Raw genomic sequence first — 16,896 nt, forward strand, 5'->3', positions numbered from 1 at the left:
ACTTTTCTAGGGTCACTGGGAATACGTGAATGTTGTGTGAAAATGAAGCAGCACTAACTCATCGAGGTTAATTTCTCAGTCTTTTTTTTTCATACTGTCCCGGTGGCATATGGAAGCTCCCAGGCTAGGGGTCAAACTGGAGCTGCAACTGCCGGTCTACACCACAGCCACAGCCATGCCAGATCTGAGCTGAGTCCTCAACCTACACTGCAGCTCATGGCAATGCCAGATCCTCAACCCACTGAGAGAGGCCAGGGATTGAACCTGCATCCCCAAGGAGACTAGTCAGGTTCATAACCCGCTGAGCCACAACGAGAACTCCTCTAATTTCTCAATCTTGAGAGTGGCCATCTGGTCTTGTCGGAGGATTTCTCACCTGCCGGGAAACACATCCCACTCTGCTTGGTAGTCTTGGAACTTCTCAGCAGAAACGCACAGTTCAGGAAAATAAAATTGTCTGTGATACACTTGGAACCTTCCTGTAAATTTAAAATTATTTTAAAAATAATAAGAGCAGTTCCCACTGTGGTGCAACAGAATCAGCGGCGTCTCTGCAGTGCCAGGACACAGGTTCGAACCCCTACCTGGCACAGTGGGTTAAAGGATCCTGCATTGCTCCAGCTGTGGCGTGGGTCACAACTGCAGCTCAGACCGTCCTGCGAACTTCTAGGCAAAAAAAAAGAATAAAGTTCGCAGAGTTCCGCTCATGGCTCAGCATAAATGAATCTGACTCCCATCCATGAGGACGCAGGTTTGATCCCTGGCCTTGCTCAGTGGGTTAAGGATCCGACGTTGCCTTGAGCTGTGGTGTAGGTCACAGACGCGGCTCGGATCTGGTGTGGCTGAGGCTGTGGTGTAGGCCAGCAGCTGCAGCTCTGATTGGACCCCTAGCCCAGGAGCTTCCATAAGCTGTGGGTTTGGCCCTAAAAGGACAAACAGACAAAACAAAACAAAACAAAAAAGTAAGCTTTCCCTGCCTTTGAGGAAACCAGTTTTTCAGCTGCCTTGGTCCACTCTGTTTACCTCCAGGTGTGTGAGAGAGGACAGGGGTGGCGGCAGCTGGGCTCCTGTTTGGTGGTGACCAGGAAGATAACAGAGCGGGTGTGGCAGGAACCCGGAAGAGCATCACCCCTCGGGGCACAGGGCTGTCCCTGGGGTGCATCTGATGGCCCCAGATCAACACCAAGCCCAGGGTGCCCCTGAGCTTGAAAGGTAGGGAAGGGTCTGTGCACTTGGAGGGTGGGGGGTGGAGAAGCCTCAACTTTTTTCTTTTTCTTTTTTTTTTTTTTTTTTTGCTTTTTAGGGCCACACCCACAGCATATGGAGGTTCCCAGGCTAGGGGTGGAATGAGAGCTGCAGCTGCTGGCCACAGCCACAGCCACAGCAAGCCACAGCAGGATCCGAGCCACATCCAGGACCTCACCACAGCTCACGACAACACCAGACCCTTCACCCAGAGTGAGACCAGGGATTGAATCCGCATTCTCATGGAAGCTCGTCCAGTTCGTTACTGCTGAGCCACAAAAGGAACTCCAGAAGCCTCCACCTTAGCCTAAGCCCCAGGAGCCAGGAGAGTAGCTAGAGATCCGCTGACACATCTTATTACGCCTGTAGCAATCCTGGAAGATTAGCATAATCCTACATCCTGGCTACAGCCAGGCCCAGGTGCTCTTCTGGAGGCTGAGAGTTAGAGCCGAGAACCAGGTAGGCAAAGCCTCCTGCCCTCAAGGAGCTTAGAGCCTGGAAGGGAGATGACGCCGCCAGCAGGGGCAATGAATGAGATAGAGGATGTTAGGTGGTGCAGTGTGCTAAGCAGAAAACAAAACAAACAAACAAAGACAAAGGCCATGAAGGAAGAATAAAAGCTGGGCATTGGACCTGAGCAATGCGAAGACTCTCCAAGAGGCGGAGGTGGGCCTGTGCGTTGTCCGTTTCAGCCGTGCTGCATTTGACGTGCCTGTTTCACACCTAAGCAGCGGTGTCGAAAGTTCAGAGCTATGCAGGCTGGAGATGGGAATTTGGGCCTCTCAGTACATAAGTGATTTTAAAGCTATGTAGGAGACCATTTAGGCAGGTCCAAGGGCTCCTTTGCGCAGAGGGGGCATGGTGTGTAGACAGGCTGCATCACTTTCCCAGGATCACACAGGCTGGGAAATTTGTGGAGCTGGGATTTGAACCCAGGGCAGACTCGTCCTGTTCACAGCTGTTGTAAATTCTTGCTGCTGTTGACTTGGCCTTGGGCAGCTCATCTACCGAAGGCAGGGTGGGCAGTGGAGGGCCAGGATGGCGCGGGGGGCCTAGTGGTGCTCAGGCAGGTGGCCAGAGAGCCGGAATCATCTGGGTATGTCCCCTGCCCTTTCCCCCTCCTGCAGGGCCACCTGCTCTCAGCAGAAGAGCCCTGCCTTCCGGACAGGGGAGGGAGACCAGGGGACACGTGTGGGCAGAGTCCAAAAGCCAAGTTATCACTTTACAATGAGAAGCCACTCACCAACCAGCCTGGAATTCTGGGCTCAACACGACCTGTGGGCCCTCCCTGTGGGCACAGGATCCCAGCAGGCAAATCCTGCCAGCCCGTCACTGGATGAACCTGGTCTTTGAAGGAGGGGAGCTGGAGAGTGATGCAGGATTGGGGGCATCAGGCTGGGTCTCAAGTGTCCCTGGGCCCTGCTGGGGGGAGGGGAGCTGGAATAGACTCCGCAGGCTCAGCCGATGCCCCGACAAGGGTGCGCCTCCCAGGTCAGCTCTGGGCTGGGCTGGCACTCCTGGTGCTTCCGGGGGCTGGTCTGGGCCCCTTCCGCCAACTCAGTCTTTATCTTCAGAGTTGTTAATATCTTCCCTTCGGTCCTGGACTGTGGGGCCCCAGTGCCTCTGTGGCTTAGCACCTCCACCGGGGGCATCCAGCGGCTTCCCAGTGTAAATGCCACTGGCTCCTGTCACGTGGGGGCTGGGCAGGTGCCTGGCCACATTACTTCCTGTCCCCCATCCCCCCTCCTCTGCCAGCTGGCAGGAGGCGGCCTCCAGCCGGCCACACTCACTGCAGGGAAGTCGAATTTCCAGTCTCCCCCAGGAGGGCCGCTTGGGGCTGTGGCCTCTGCCCAGCCCAGCCTCCCTTCAACATGGCTGCATCAAGGTTCTGAGCCCCAACTCAGGGGCTCTGGCCCACCCTGAGCCTCTCGGCTGAGGCAGGAAGAGCAGCTGGCAATGCAGGGAAGCTGGGGGAGGGACAGATCCAGAACCAGGGCACCAGCCCATACCTGGGTTTGACCATCTGTCCTGACTGGCCCTCTCCGGCCTGCTCCCTTGCAAAGCACCGCTCGGAACACTTGGCCTGGCCCTGGGCAGATGATGAAGGGAGCTGCCAGCATCTTGGGAGTCTGGGGGCTTCACAGGGTCCGAGTTTGGGCATCAGCCTCAGGGCTCAGTGTCGGGGTGGACTCTGGAAAGCTTGGAGTGGGGAGACATTGATGTTTGGGGCTGTGAAGTGCTGCCCAGGCCTGGGCACCAAGGCCCAGGAGGACCCACACAGGGCTGTGGTGCCCACTGTGCTCGCCTCCCTCGGGTATCCGGTGAGGAAACGGGGTGGCAAAGCCAGTCTCAGTGGGATGCAATTTGAGTATCCGGAGCCAAGCACCCTTGAAAATCTTGGAAAAAAACTTTAGCGATCAATCAGAAGCTAATGAAACCAAAGCAAATCATTCCTGCCGGGCTTGCAAAGAAGGTGGCATGACAACGTCTGAGGTCACCGATGGCCCTGAGGCTTTTGGAGTGAAAAGGCAGCAAGGGCAGGGCAACGTGCTTGGCTGTGCTTCAACCGAAGCCTGGGGAGGCTTCCCTGGTCCGGACCCCACCGGGTGGGCTTCCCCGGCGGGAAGGCGAGGCCAGTGGGAGGAGCTCCGGTGTTAAAGGTCTAGCCCCGCCTCCACCTGTTAGATACCTGCCCTCAGCAAATCCCTGCGCCTCAGTGGGCCACCTGCGGAAGGGGCTAATGAGCGTCCTGTCTGCCACCCAAGGTCAAGGGGGAGGAATAATGAGGTTCCTCGGCCCACAGTCCGTGCGGTCACCCACACGCCCCGCGGAACCGTCCTTTCCGGTCGGCCTACTCGGGGCCAGGCCCTGGGGGATGCAGAGGAAGCCAAAGGAGACGTGGGGCTCCTCCGGGAATAGGTGGACCCGCCGGCCCTGCCCGCCTCCTCTCTGCAGGAGCCGCGCTGGGCTTCCCTAAGTTCCGGAAGCGGCGGCGTCTTTAGCAACCCCGCCCCCCCACCCCCGCTCCAGGGCCTTTGCACTTGTTGGGCTCACGTCGCCCAACCGCGCCCTCCTCCGAGCGCCCCTCCGCGTCGGGGGAGACCCTTCGGGCGCCGCCTCCGTGCATCCGCCCGCCGGCGGCAACCTCGACGCCTGCACTTCTCCCCGGAGTGCTGGATGAGGGCGCTGGCCCACGCCCCGATCGGCTCAGAGGTCACCTGCCCTGTCGGTGCCTCAGTTTCCCTACGTATGAACCAGGAAAAGACGGTCCGCTCCTGCTGGGGGTCGTTGTAGGGAGAACGAGAGACGGGGCACCCGGCAGGCAGTAAAGGCTGGTACTCCCGGTCCTCTCGCGATTGTTATTTCTCAGTCATCATCGCCACCTGCGGGCCCCAAGGGCGGGGCTTCGCACGCTCCCCGCACACCTGGCGCGAGTGAGCCTCTCCCCGCAACATCCCGACCCGCCCAAGCTTTCCGGAGGGGCCGCATGCTCGGGGCGGGCACTGCCCAACCAGGGAGGCGGAAAGATCTGTTTCCCGGGAAGCCGGCACACAGTAGGCGCTCAGGCAAGGGGCGGCCGACGCTAGGAAGCCAGTGGCCTGATGAAGGCACGCTCCCTCCCTCCTCCCCGCACACTAGGCGGTGGAGCGCTCAGGCTGCCCACAGGCCTCGAAGGGTGGGTCAGCTTCCAATGACACCCATTCCCACAACAAAGAGGCTCGCCTCCGTGGGGCCGCCTCCCCCCGGCGCAACCGGGAGGCGTCCTGGGCGAGGAGCCCGTCCGTCCCCCCACCCCCACCCCGCTCCCGGGCTGCTCCCGTCCCAGCTCGGGAGTTGTAGCCGGTGGGTGCAGCTGCGCCCGGGAACCAAGGTGGAGGGCAGCCTCGCCGGGACCGGAGCACAACAGGCCTCAGGCTTGAGGGGCGCCTGAGGGGCGCGCGACGACGCCGCCTCCAGCCGCGATTTAAAGGGCAGCTGAGGGGCGGAGGGATCTCCTGCGACTACTCGACACGGATCCCTCCGCCGCGAGCGAGCGAAGCAGGGAGTCGCCTCGTCCGCTCGAAATTCGCTTTTTGTCCCTCCGCCGCGGGAGCACCCGGCGGGGAACTCATTTCTTTCTCGGGTTTCTCCGCCTCCCCCCACCCCCCGTCCCGTAAAAGCAACAGAGGCGGCCGCAGCGGCGCGAGCCCGGAGTGGTGTCCCTCCGCCCGGCCGAGGGCACTTCTTTTCGTGTCCTTCCACCGTTCCCGGGCGGCGTCCGAGCGGCTCACCGGGGGCGGCGACGCGTCTGCGGCGCGGGCGGCGAGGCTCCGGAGCTATGAGGTGAGGGCGCCCGGGCACCGGAGGCGGCACGCGCGGCGCCAGGACCCGGGACGCGGAGCCACCAGGCCAGCGGCTGCCTTTGGAACCCCGAGGCCGCGCGAGAGGCGAGGTGAGGCCCGGGGCGCGGGGGCGCGGGGGCGCGGCGCGGTGGGGGCGGGGGGCTCCGGCCGCCGCGGGGACTCATTTCCCGACAGCGGATGGAGCGGGCGGTGCTGCGGCGTGCGCCGCCATCTTGGATTTTACTCTCCATTTTTCTCTGGAATTATTTTTGGTGATTAATTTTCTGGGGGGACGGGGGAGTGGCGCTGGGGAGCGCGGGCCCCCCAGTGCAGCGGCCGGGCGGCGGGGCCTCGACGCGCCCCGAGGAGGAGCGGGCAGCGCCCGGCGGTGAGCGGGGGGCGGGCGTGCGGGGGGCGCCGGGGCGGCGGGCGCGGGCGGCGGCCGGCGGGCTGGGGGCGGGCCGGCGGGCGCGGGGGCGCCGGGCGGGGGCCGGGGCCGGGGCCGCGGGGGGTGGGGGCGGCGGCCGGGGGAGGGGCGCGGCGGCGGCGGCGGCGGCGGCGGCGGGCGCGGGGCGCGGGCCCTGCAGTGGGCGCCGCCGCCGGAAGGGAGCGGTAGCGGCCGCCGGGCAGCGCCGGGCCGGCCCGCGGCCGCACGAGGGGAGCAGCCCCGCCGCTCGCGATTGGGGGACTGTGTTTTCCCTCTTCTCCAATGGGCAGCCGTGAACCGTCTCGCCCAATCTGCTCCCTCTGCCGCGCTCCGCTTCGGGCTGTTTTTGTTTGGGCTCGAGCCTCCCTTCGGCTCGCCTCCCGGGCCGCTGCTCCGCCCGCGCCGGGCCGCCCTCGAGCGCGGCTGGGGCCTCTGGCCGGGGCTTGTCTCCCGGCGCCCTCGCCCCGCCGGCGCCGCGTCCCGAGCCGAGGCGCTGGTCCTCCCGGGGCGCCTGTCTTCCTTGCGCTTCTCCGAGGGTGATGTGTCCGCGTCGCCCCACCTCTGAGACGCGGGGAAGCTGTGTTCAGGATGACAGCTCGACGCGGCTTGCCGGCGTGCTGTAGAAGCGCGGCGGACGCAGAGCAGCCCGCTCCGTCCCTTCTCGGGCTCGGGTACCCGCTTTGGAGCGCTCGCCTCCCGTCCGTCGAGTGGGAGAACTTGACTCAGCGCGCTCAGGCGGCGACCGCGCGTCCTCCGCGGCCAGTGCTGCCGAGCTCGCCCCGTCGCATCCGGAGAGGGAAGAATCGGTGGGTGGCCGCTGTGATTCTTTGCACCGGGACCTCTCTAGATGCCGTCTGTTTGGATGTGACGTGTGTAGGCACAGGTGGCTTTGGAGGCCAGCGGAGGAGGCGGTTGCCAGCTGCACCTTTTTTCTTTTGGTCTTTGACGTTGAGAACATACATGTCCGCCTGTGACTGTTGATGAGGAGTAGGAAGAGTCTACATACTTTGAAAAGGCAGGAGGAAATCCTTTTTGCCGGAAATAATCGCAGCTAGTTTGTCCGCCTTGGGAAACTTGCTTGAAGAGTTTCTTGCTTGCTTGAGACACACATACATTTTCTGGCCGAATGTGTAGCAGCTTCCATCACAGGTGTGGACCTGTCACTGTGGGCTCCCTGGATTCCAAGATTAAAGTCCACAAACGCCTTAATCGCAGTTTCGGTGGGAACTCGGGTCCATTTTCCCGTTTTTAGTCTCTCACACTCTGCTCTTCCTCTGCCAAGCTCTGGCCTCAGTAGTTTCAGCCACATCCTGTCCGCCTTCCTCCCCTCCCTCTCCCAGACTGCCATCCATCCTCAGAATTGCTGCGCCCCCCGCTCCGCCCCGCAGCGCTGGCACCCCTGCCAGCCTCTTAGGCAGGCAGATCCAGGGCTGACCCCTCCGGAGGGCGCACCCCACCTCCTGCTCCTCAGCAGGTGTTGCCTGGTGTTTTCCTTGGTTGGTTACCTGCCCGTCCCCTCAGCCTTCTTGTGAGCTTGGTATTCTCGGCTTGGCTCAGTAGGCACTTGAGGAAGTGTTCATTTATTAATCTCTAAGTTATGGAGCTTAATGATTTATATGTAGGTTTTCAAAATACGTTCATTCCGTTGTTTAAAAAAATCATTGTCATTAACAGAACAACTTAGTTTGAGAGTGAAAGGCGTAATAGGGTACTTTTCAAGAGGAGAGGAGAGTGGAGCTTAACTTTTTACCCATAAACTTTGAGACCAAACTCGGAGTCATTTCCAAGTGCTCTCTTGCTTGTGTTTTCATTTGTCTTCCCCTGTACATTAAAGTGCTCGGGTACCTAGACGGGAACCACATACCAGGGGCATCATTGGGGGTGGGGAGGGGGGGCAGAGTGGAACATGCACCTGAAGAAAGTGGTGGCGGTTTGTTTGTCGTGTGTTGTTGAGTTTAGAGTTTTGTGGGTGGGGCATGTTTATAAATTTTCCTTTGGGTCATAAATATCTTGGATTGAATCTGAATTCTCTTTGAGTATCCATTTGTGGGCTTATAGGACATGAGGGTGTGGTCTGGTTGTGTTGCAGAGCCATTTGTGTGTGTAGCATCTGAACAGCTCCCTGTCCACGTGGACACCCCTCCTGTGGCTTAGGAGAGTAGACCTTTTCAGATGAATGATGTCTTTAAGTCTGTTATTTTATGTTCCTGCCAGCTAGATGGGAGCTTTACTTCCTCTCCACTCACAGAGTCCTCCTCCTCCAAGTTACAGGACTGTGTCAACCCCGCAACACTCTTAACTGTTGAGGTTTCCCCACAGTGGTAGGTCTTTGCTCGAGTCGGACACTCTGTTGGTCCCCTAGTTGGTTAAATAAATGCAGGAAGAGAGCGCGGGATAGTTACATCTCAGATCTTTATGCAATAGATGAGTTTTATGTGTAAAGTGTAACAGTTTTTCAGCCTGATTTTTAGTTAAGTGGGGAAAAATGTATTCTACTAACATTTCTTGGTGTGGGAAATTGGGTTTTTTGGTTTTGGAGGGGACCCTGCCCATGGCATATGGAAGTTCCTGGGCCAGGGATCAAACCCAAACCAGAGCAGCAACACAGTGACAATGCCGAATCCTTAACCCACTTAGCCACCAGGGAACTATGGAAATGGTTTTAAATTGCAATAAAATTTATTACAAGACAAATTTGCTACAAGGTAAAACTAGCCAATGACCTTTATTTATTTGTTTACTTTTTACTTTTGGCCGCCCCTTGGCATATGGAATTCCCAGGCCAGGGATCAGATCCCGAGCCGCAGTTTTTTTTTAACCTATGCCGCAACTTCAGCAGTGTGGCATCCTTAAACCCTCTGTGCCAGGCGGGGATGCTACATGTGTTTGGCGCCACAGGGACACTGCTGATCCTGTTTTGCCACATCAGGAACTCCCAAAGCACTTGAAACTGCAAGCATTAGAGATCTCTAACCATTAGAATACAGTGATTTGAAAAGTAATTTCTTTCTTGGATACACTGTCAAATTTGAAATCTTAAAACATTTTATTGGAAGCTCTTAAGTGTGAAACATGAATTGACCCTCCATTTTTAATGACTGAGTTCACTCAAACAAACTGTCCAAGGCAGGTTCCTGGCCAACAACAGGGATGCGTGGTGCTTGCGGAAGTTTCTATCAGCAGTACATTCTGGCCCCCTCCCCGCAAAAACCTTCTACAAATCTGTTTTTTCTTTAGTTTTTACAGTATCCCTTTTCTTCCCCATCATTTGGTGTTTCCTAGATTTAAAGTGTTGGCTGAGAGCAAAGGTCATGCAGAACCAGTATCTAGCCCTGTACTTGTCTGCAGTGGTATTAGAGTTTCTCTATCCTAGTCAAATTACAGAAAGTACTTTTCACTTACAAATATATCTTGTTTTAGCCAACAGATGCGTTCCCAGATTTTAGTCACGCACATCTTATTTTACATGCATTACAGGATTTTACTATTTTAAGGGCATGGTATAGAGAGAATCCATCTGTGCGAGAAAGACTCATCACCTTATTTTTATAAATCCACGTAAATGTCTAGCTTAAAAACAAACCAAAACAAAACACTTTTCTTTTGACCCCCTATTGCTCAGATTCAGTGTTAGAGTGCATATACTATCTTTAGATAGTTGAGGGTGGGACCAGAACCATTTACTATGCTAAAATAGTCTAACAAAACGGAAAAAAGTCACTGATTTCCATAAGTCGTTGATGCTCTAAATTATGGTTTCCTTCACGGCTTTTCTTCCGTTGAGCTAAAGGGTTCCTGGGACCATGGGTCCACTTTGGTCACTCACTGCCTGTGGCTCCCACGTCCGTCAGCCACGTTTGGGGCTGGCGACACCTGTGAGAGACAGACTCAAACTGCGCAGACTTCTGGAGTTGTGTATAATTATGACCGTGCATGCATGTAGTTCTGGGGCTGGGCGAAGGCCTGCTGGAGCAAGAATCAGTACCTGTGCTCCCGACTGCTCCATGTTTATGTGGCACTGGGAGGGCCAGGCCTCAGTTTCTTCATCTGCCAGGTACCTGAATATTAGTCTCCAAGATCCCCTCCAATTCTAAATGGTACTTTTACACTTCATCACATTTTGCCATCTCTCCAGTTGGTTTACATGGTTCATCACATAATCTTTTCTCGTTTTCTAAACGTGTTATTAAATTTCAAAAGAAACTTACATTGGGACAGCTTACAGTCAGTTGGGTTTTGGAATTTGGAGACTAGGCTCCCCAGAGCTTGATCCTTAAGGTCTGTATGGTGTCTGTACCCCGTGGCTCCTACTTGTCACTTGTGTCTCTGCACAGTGTCATCTTTTCTGCGTTATCATAGCACGCAAAGAAGAGAGTACACGAGGTCCCATTGTGGCCGACTCGTCTTCATGAGGACGTGGGTTCAATCCCTGGCCTCGTTCAGTGGCTTGAGGATCCGGCATTGCTACAGTCGGGGCATAGGATGCAGGCACGGCTCGGATCTGGCGTGGCTCAAGAACTGGAGTAAATCCCAGACTTAGCCCTACGGGTTTGGCCTCAGGAAGGCAACTTCATTTCTGAGCTGTGCCATCTCAGTTGTAGTGATAACACCCGTCTCATCTACCTCATAGGGTTGCCAGGTTGGCGAATGCTCAGTCGCGTGTGTCAGGGTGAAGCAGACACCTGGACTCGTAACTCTCCCTGGTCGGTAGGTCTCATAGAAGCCCTGTGATTGCCTCTCAGGTCTAAGGCAGAAGGTCCCCTCAGCGAAGGGTCATTCTGCTTCCTTTTTTGCACCCACTCTCTGCTCTGTTCATCAGTGGTTTTCACTTGCGTCCCTTAGGTTTTGCAAGGTCCCCAGGCTCCTTAGTAGCCCTGAGCAGATCTTCCCAAAAGCTGAACCTCTCCTGCGCCCTCTAGTGTTCCCTGGACTCGAGCCGTATTCCAGCACCACGAACAGTGCCCACTGGCTCCCCAGAGGTTCTTGATTAAATGCTGGCTTGAGTTGATTGTAGGTCAGATTCATTTTTTTTCTGTCTGTCTGCTTTTTGTTTGTTTGTTTGTTTTGCTTTTTAGGGCCACACCCGAGGCATATGCAAGTTCCCAGGCTAGGGGTCGAATCAGAGCAACAGCTACCTGCCACAGCCATAGCCACAGCCACACCAGACCTGAGCCGTGTCTGTGACCTACACCGCAGCTCATCACAACGCCAGATCCTTAACCCTCTGAGTGAGGCCAGGGGTTGAACCCACATCCTCATGGATCCTAATGGGGTTCATTAACTGCTGAGCCACCCTGGTTTGTATAACGTTGAAATACCGGATACAGTTTAATGATCTCTGAGGAGCATTTTTATTTTCTACTTTCAAAAACATAAGGATGTTGGAGGATGTGGAGGGGTATGTATTTTTAGTAACAAAACCCAAGTTCTCTTAGGAAGTGAGCCGGTAGAGCTGGAGAGGCCAGGTAGAAACCTGCTTCTCCCCCTTAAAAAAGAAACAAACCAGACCACACTCAGAAGGGGATTTAAATAAAGTCAGTTGCCTCGGGAAATACTTGTTTGGTGGATGTAAAATGGACACCAGGAGTGTTTTTTGACCAAAAAAAAAAAAAAAGGTGATTGTTTCTCTGTTATGCTTTTGATTTATTTCCGTTGCTCATCCAGTCGAAGGTTTGTTCCCACATTACTCTCTCTCTCAACATCCTATGTGTTTCCTTTATAGCTTTTCCCAGAATTTACTGTTTCATACTAACTGGGTCGTCTCTCTTCCCACCCTCTGTTCTGAGCTCCGTGGAATCACAACCAAGTCTCTTTTTTTTGGCTGCATGTGCGGCACGTGGAAGTTCCTGGATCAGGGATTGAACCCGTGCCACAGCAGTGATCTGAACTGCTGCAGTGATAACACTGGATCCTTAACCAGCTTCTCCACAAAGGAGCCCCACAACCATGTCTCTTTTCTTCTCGGGTCTTACTCTTCAGGTATAGGACAAAGTGTGATTAAAAATTCATCTGAGTCAGGATTGTATTGCTTTCTTATATGGTGTCAAGGATGGACAGTCTTTTAGCCCAGTTTTGGCTAGTTTTTTTTTTGACTTCCTCTCATTTGTGAAATGGGGGTGATAAGAGTACTTTTGTGTGTGTTATTCTATGTATTTAATGTTTTCATTGTATAAGTTGTATAATATATTGTGACGAATATTTTCAGTGTGTTGTGGAGGGACTGGGATGCGGGTAAATGATGTGATTTGTGTGAAGTTATTAGCACATTTCTTGGGTCATGATAAGAGCACTAGTGTGAAGTGGTCCACCGAGACGAAGCGGGTGGTCTGTCTGTCGCTCCCAGGACCGCCAGGTCATCCCACCACATGGAGCTCCCCAGTCATGTCTGGAGCAGGGCTTAGTTAGCTGTGCGTTGACCCTGGGCTGGGCACTGACTGGTATGTATGCCCAGACACTCCAGGCGGAGATGCGCCTTTGCAAGGCCGGTCTCTCACCGTGCCTCTTGCTTACTTCCTTCTCACTTCTCTCACCTTTTCCTTTCATTTAACTGCCCGTGATAACGTGCAAAAAAAATTGGGAGGTTTCGTGTATCGGTAACACTGTCAGAAGAAATGAATTGCTTTGGGCGGCTAAGACGTGTCCCTGAGCTGTTCCTTGAACCTGAGACCTGCTGCTCTGGAGTTCTGTGAGATGCTTGGTGAACTGTCCGTGCTACTGTCTTCACAGCCCCGCTCTGTCCTGGGCTGTCACGTCTTAGGACAGCTTCGCCTGGATAGTGCCGCCCCTCAAATTTAGCGAATCGCAGCTTTCTCATCCTCCCTGCGGATGTGTTCCTCCTGCAGCCCTAACTCAGCTAACGGTGCTCTTGCAGGCTCCCCAACGCAGACTTCTGCCCCCACTAGAGAACCCTGTCGGCTTGAATCCTTTCTGTCCTCAGCACTTGGAGCTGATTTGTTACTGAGTCTGGCCAAGCTGATGTTTGAAACACTAGACCTTTGCTCTCTCGTCTCATCCACTGACTGCTGCTTTTTGTTGCATTAAATTTTTTAGCTGGTGTCTGCCTCTAATCACATGCTTTTCCACTGGTGGGATCTTTTTAAGTACAATTGAGCAAATTCTCCAATCTTTCATCTTTGTGACAACAACAACAAACAACAATAAAAAGTGGCTACTTTACAGGGTGTGAGAATTAAATGATAAAATTAATACAGGAAGCAGTAAATGAATGGGGGAGCTATTACTGTTTTAGCAAATGGAGTTATAGTGAGAAAAATAATATTTTATCAGAAAAATATTTTACCAGAAAAACTATTTTTTTAGAACATACCCATATTTAAAGGGCATGGTCCACTCTAACGAGTTCTGTAGTCCCTCTGAGTGTTGATACATGAGATGTAGTTCAGTATAATTTTTAATTATACATTCTTGCCAGAGGGCATATTCCTTATTTTCAGGAGCAGTAGGAGCAGCAGAGGCTGATTTCAACAACCCTGTATCATAAATTAGCACCCCCATCCTTTTTTATTCTCTTGAAAATTTGTGCCTTTTTTTTTTTTTAGTGGATGAGGTGATGTGCTTCCCCCCCCCCCCCTTGCGGGAGGTATGGTAGGAGGGGAAATTTCTACTTGATTGTTTAAAGTTTTGTGAATAATACATCAACAAGTCTGGCCTTGGTTTCTTCCTTAGTTATGTGAAAAGAGGAGACGATTGGAGAGCTTTATTGTGTTAGCAGTTTCTGCTCATTTAGCCCCTGTACCAAACCTCTTTTCGTTTTACTGATGAGGCATTAGTTAGCAAGCCAGAATGGCTTGTCCGTGGCCTCATGCTGGAGAGCCTGCAGTGGAGCCCAGGTAGCTGGGACGCCGTGACTCCATCCTGAGCCACACCCGGAACCACTGTGTGTGCTGCCTTCTGCACTGATGGCCACCTGGCAGACGCAGTCTTGGCCTTTAAGACCCAGCGCAAGAATCACCTTTGGAAGTTTTTCCTCACCCTTGTCTTTGCCCAGTAAGAATTGATTTGTTCTTTGTTCTACTTCACCTCGTAGCTTTGAGAAACTGTGGGTTGTACTTAGAGACTCCTGACACTAGGTGGCATCTGTTCATAGAAAAGTAACATGCTGTTTGGGTCTCAGAAAATTCAGTAACAAAGGATGCATCTTTGATTTCCTTTATAGGCACTCGGTAAGCAGCTGGCTCAAATAAGGAAAGATGGGGAAGCAGGTTTTGGGGGGGACTTTAGGGAGCAGAATTTCCCTTAACAGCCACATCAGCTGAAAACCTTTATTTGAGAAATAGCTACTGAGACCATTGGAGACATGAATCTTTCTTAGGTAAAATCCTTTGTTGTGATACGTTTTGCCTACATATGGTGTACATAAATAAGGAACTGTTGGAGTTCTCAGCAGAAACATTTCTGACTAGTATCCATGAGGACGCAGGTTCAATCCCTGGCCTCACTACATGGGATAAGGAACTGACATTGCTGTGAGCTATGGTGTAGGTTGCAGAGCGGTTCAGATCTGGGTGACTGTGGCTCTAGTGTAGGCCAGCGGCTGCAGCTCCAATTCGACCCCTAGCCTAGGAACCTCCATATGCCATGGGTGCGGCCCTTAAAAGACGGAAAAAAAAAAAGGAACTCTTAAGCATTTTCTGTAGTGAGTTGACTACGTTGTACTCAGTTGTAGATCAGTGGCTGAATAAGTAAGTGTAAGTGTCATAAATATCTGATGATAGACTTAGCAGTGGTGGCTGTTTTGCTGTTTAAAATGGTCTGCTAAACGGAAAACTCTAGTAGTTTTTATTTTTTTTATTGTGAGCTTATGTATAAACATGAAAGTGTTCCGTATCACACCAGGAAGGTCTTGGTTAACTGGGCCTGAGCACAGTGCCTAAGTTGTTAGGTCTGTAAGTGAGACGCCGGCTTTGTCTCCAAGCCCGCGTACCGCTCTCCGTAGGCATGCTTCGTATGTGCAGTTGAAGGGGAAGTGACTTTTTTTTAAAGTGCACTTAAAACAACTTTTAAAAGGTGCTTAAAATCTCTTTTCCTGTGACATGTTGGAACTTTATAGATTTCTGGTTTCTAATTAGAAAGTGTTTTCACTTTGGTTTCCTTTTTCATGGTCCCTGTGTTATTTTCTGGTGGCCGCTGTGACAGATTACTGCAAACTTGGTGTCATCACACTGCAGGCATGCGTGTGTTCTGTCACAGTTCACCATCCGTTTCCCTGGACCAAAATCAAGGTGTGAGTGGGGCTCCCTCCAGAGGCTCCAGAGAGGATTGTTCTTTGCCTCTTCCGGTTCCTGCTGGCTGGGGCCTTCCTTTTCTTGTGGCCCCATCACTCCAGGCTGCTCAAGCGTGTGGTGTCAGATCTCCCCCTGCCCTTGTGATGACATTTAGGGCTCACCCAGATAATGTCTTTCATCTCAAAACTCACAATTTAATCACATCTCCCGAAGACCCTTTTCCTTATAAACTTAACATTCACGGCTTCCAGATTAAGATCTGATATCTTTGGGCACCACTTGCCAGCCCACTACAGCCTCCTTTAGAGAAGTTGGCGGCAACCACTTTGGCAAGATTAACGACACTAGCTCTAGCCGTCATTCTGTTCTGAAAGGGGGTAGGCGGAGCCTTATGATGCTTTGATGGGGAACTGCTCTCACCAGGCACTGTCCTCTTGCTGGTCTGAGAGGGGCTTTGCCCCCGAGGCTTCTTGAGAAAGGCGTTGAATTGGCTGAGGCAAAATGCACACGAGCTTGACTCTACAGAAGCTGGTAAAGGAAAGCAGAGATGATACTTTGATTTTTATTTATTTATTTATTTGTCTTTTTGCCATTTCTTGGGCCGCTCCCTCGGCATATGGAGGTTCCCAGGCTAGGGGTCCAATCGGAGCTGTAGCCGCTGGCCTACGCCAGAGCCACAGCAACATGGATCCGAGCCGTGTCTGCAACCTACACCACAGCTCATGGCAACACCAGATCCTCAACCCACTGAGCAAGGCCAGGGATCAAACCCGCAACCTCATGGTTCCTAGTCAGATTCATTAACCACTGCGCCACGACAGGAACTCCAGAGATGATACTTTTAAAAATAGCATGTCATTAGTAATTATTTTACCAGTACAAAGACCTATTCTTTGCTCTGGAGTTTGGTGCTGGCTCCCCGATTAGTGCTAAGTTTACGTGGCAGCCCAGTCTTAGAGCTACCACTCTGCCTTAGGAAGAGGCTTAATGCTGAATTCAGGAAAAGAACCCCCCCCAAGACCTCTCTTGAGCAGCACCAGCACTAGTTGAAGTCCGACAGATCAGCTAAATTTTCAAGTGAGATTTATTTTTCTGATGGTATTTATAGGAGCAAGTTTTAAGGTTAAAGATGTGATCATGAATTAATTCATGGTAGTTTTCTGACAGATTGGCAACTGCGAAATTACCCCGTCAAACTGCATTCAGATACTTCGATGGGGTAGGGATCGCAATGCTTCTGATAGCTTTGCAGGGCGTCTTCGCGTGGTCTAAGCCTGTGAGTGAATACTCTGGGATTCCATGGAACCTTGGATGTAGCCGTTGATAAAGACCAGTATTGTAGAGTCCTTTTGTAATTTTAGATTTGAGGGAAAGAACTAATGTGTAGGGGTTAGCCTTAGGCTAGAAAGGGGGATATGCTATGAGCGGACCTGTCGTATGTCGGCATTGTACTGGGTTCCAGTGATTGGAAAGTGTTCCTTAGCTAGTTTCTCCTGCGGTGGGGAAGGCACGTGTCCTCAAGTAAGTACATGAAGAAGCAGGTACAGTTGTAATAAGCACCACGAAGGAGAAATGGTAAAGCCTTTCTCACGGCAGTCTGTGGAGTGGAGGACTGGGAGGTGGGAGAACTGGGGGCAGGGGGGCAGTGTCCCAGGTG

At 53.0% G+C, this 16,896-nt stretch overlaps 1 protein-coding gene across 10 annotated transcripts in view; it reads left to right on the forward strand.

The window, feature by feature from the left end:
* The first annotated feature begins 5,509 nt into the window (after positions 1–5,509).
* Positions 5,510–16,896, forward strand: part of KMT5B (lysine methyltransferase 5B) — a 57,097-nt gene continuing 45,710 nt past the window's right edge. For 4 of the 10 annotated variants that reach the window (XM_085010561.1, XM_021082725.2, XM_085010564.1 and 1 more), the window contains exon 1: positions 5,803–5,955. The gene's annotated coding sequence lies outside the window, so the exon portion shown is untranslated. Of the gene's footprint in view, positions 5,678–5,802; positions 5,956–6,099; positions 6,801–10,624; positions 10,702–16,896 lie in introns of those variants that run through there. The other 6 variants (XM_085010563.1, XM_085010559.1, XM_085010560.1 and 3 more) reach the window with 3 other exon arrangements.

Source organism: Sus scrofa, chromosome 2 (genome assembly GCF_054392235.1).
Source record: "Sus scrofa isolate SSC_HxYL_T2T_F1_AM1 chromosome 2, Sscrofa_HxYL_maternal_Yorkshire_Landrace_v2.0, whole genome shotgun sequence".
NCBI lineage: Eukaryota > Metazoa > Chordata > Mammalia > Artiodactyla > Suidae > Sus > Sus scrofa.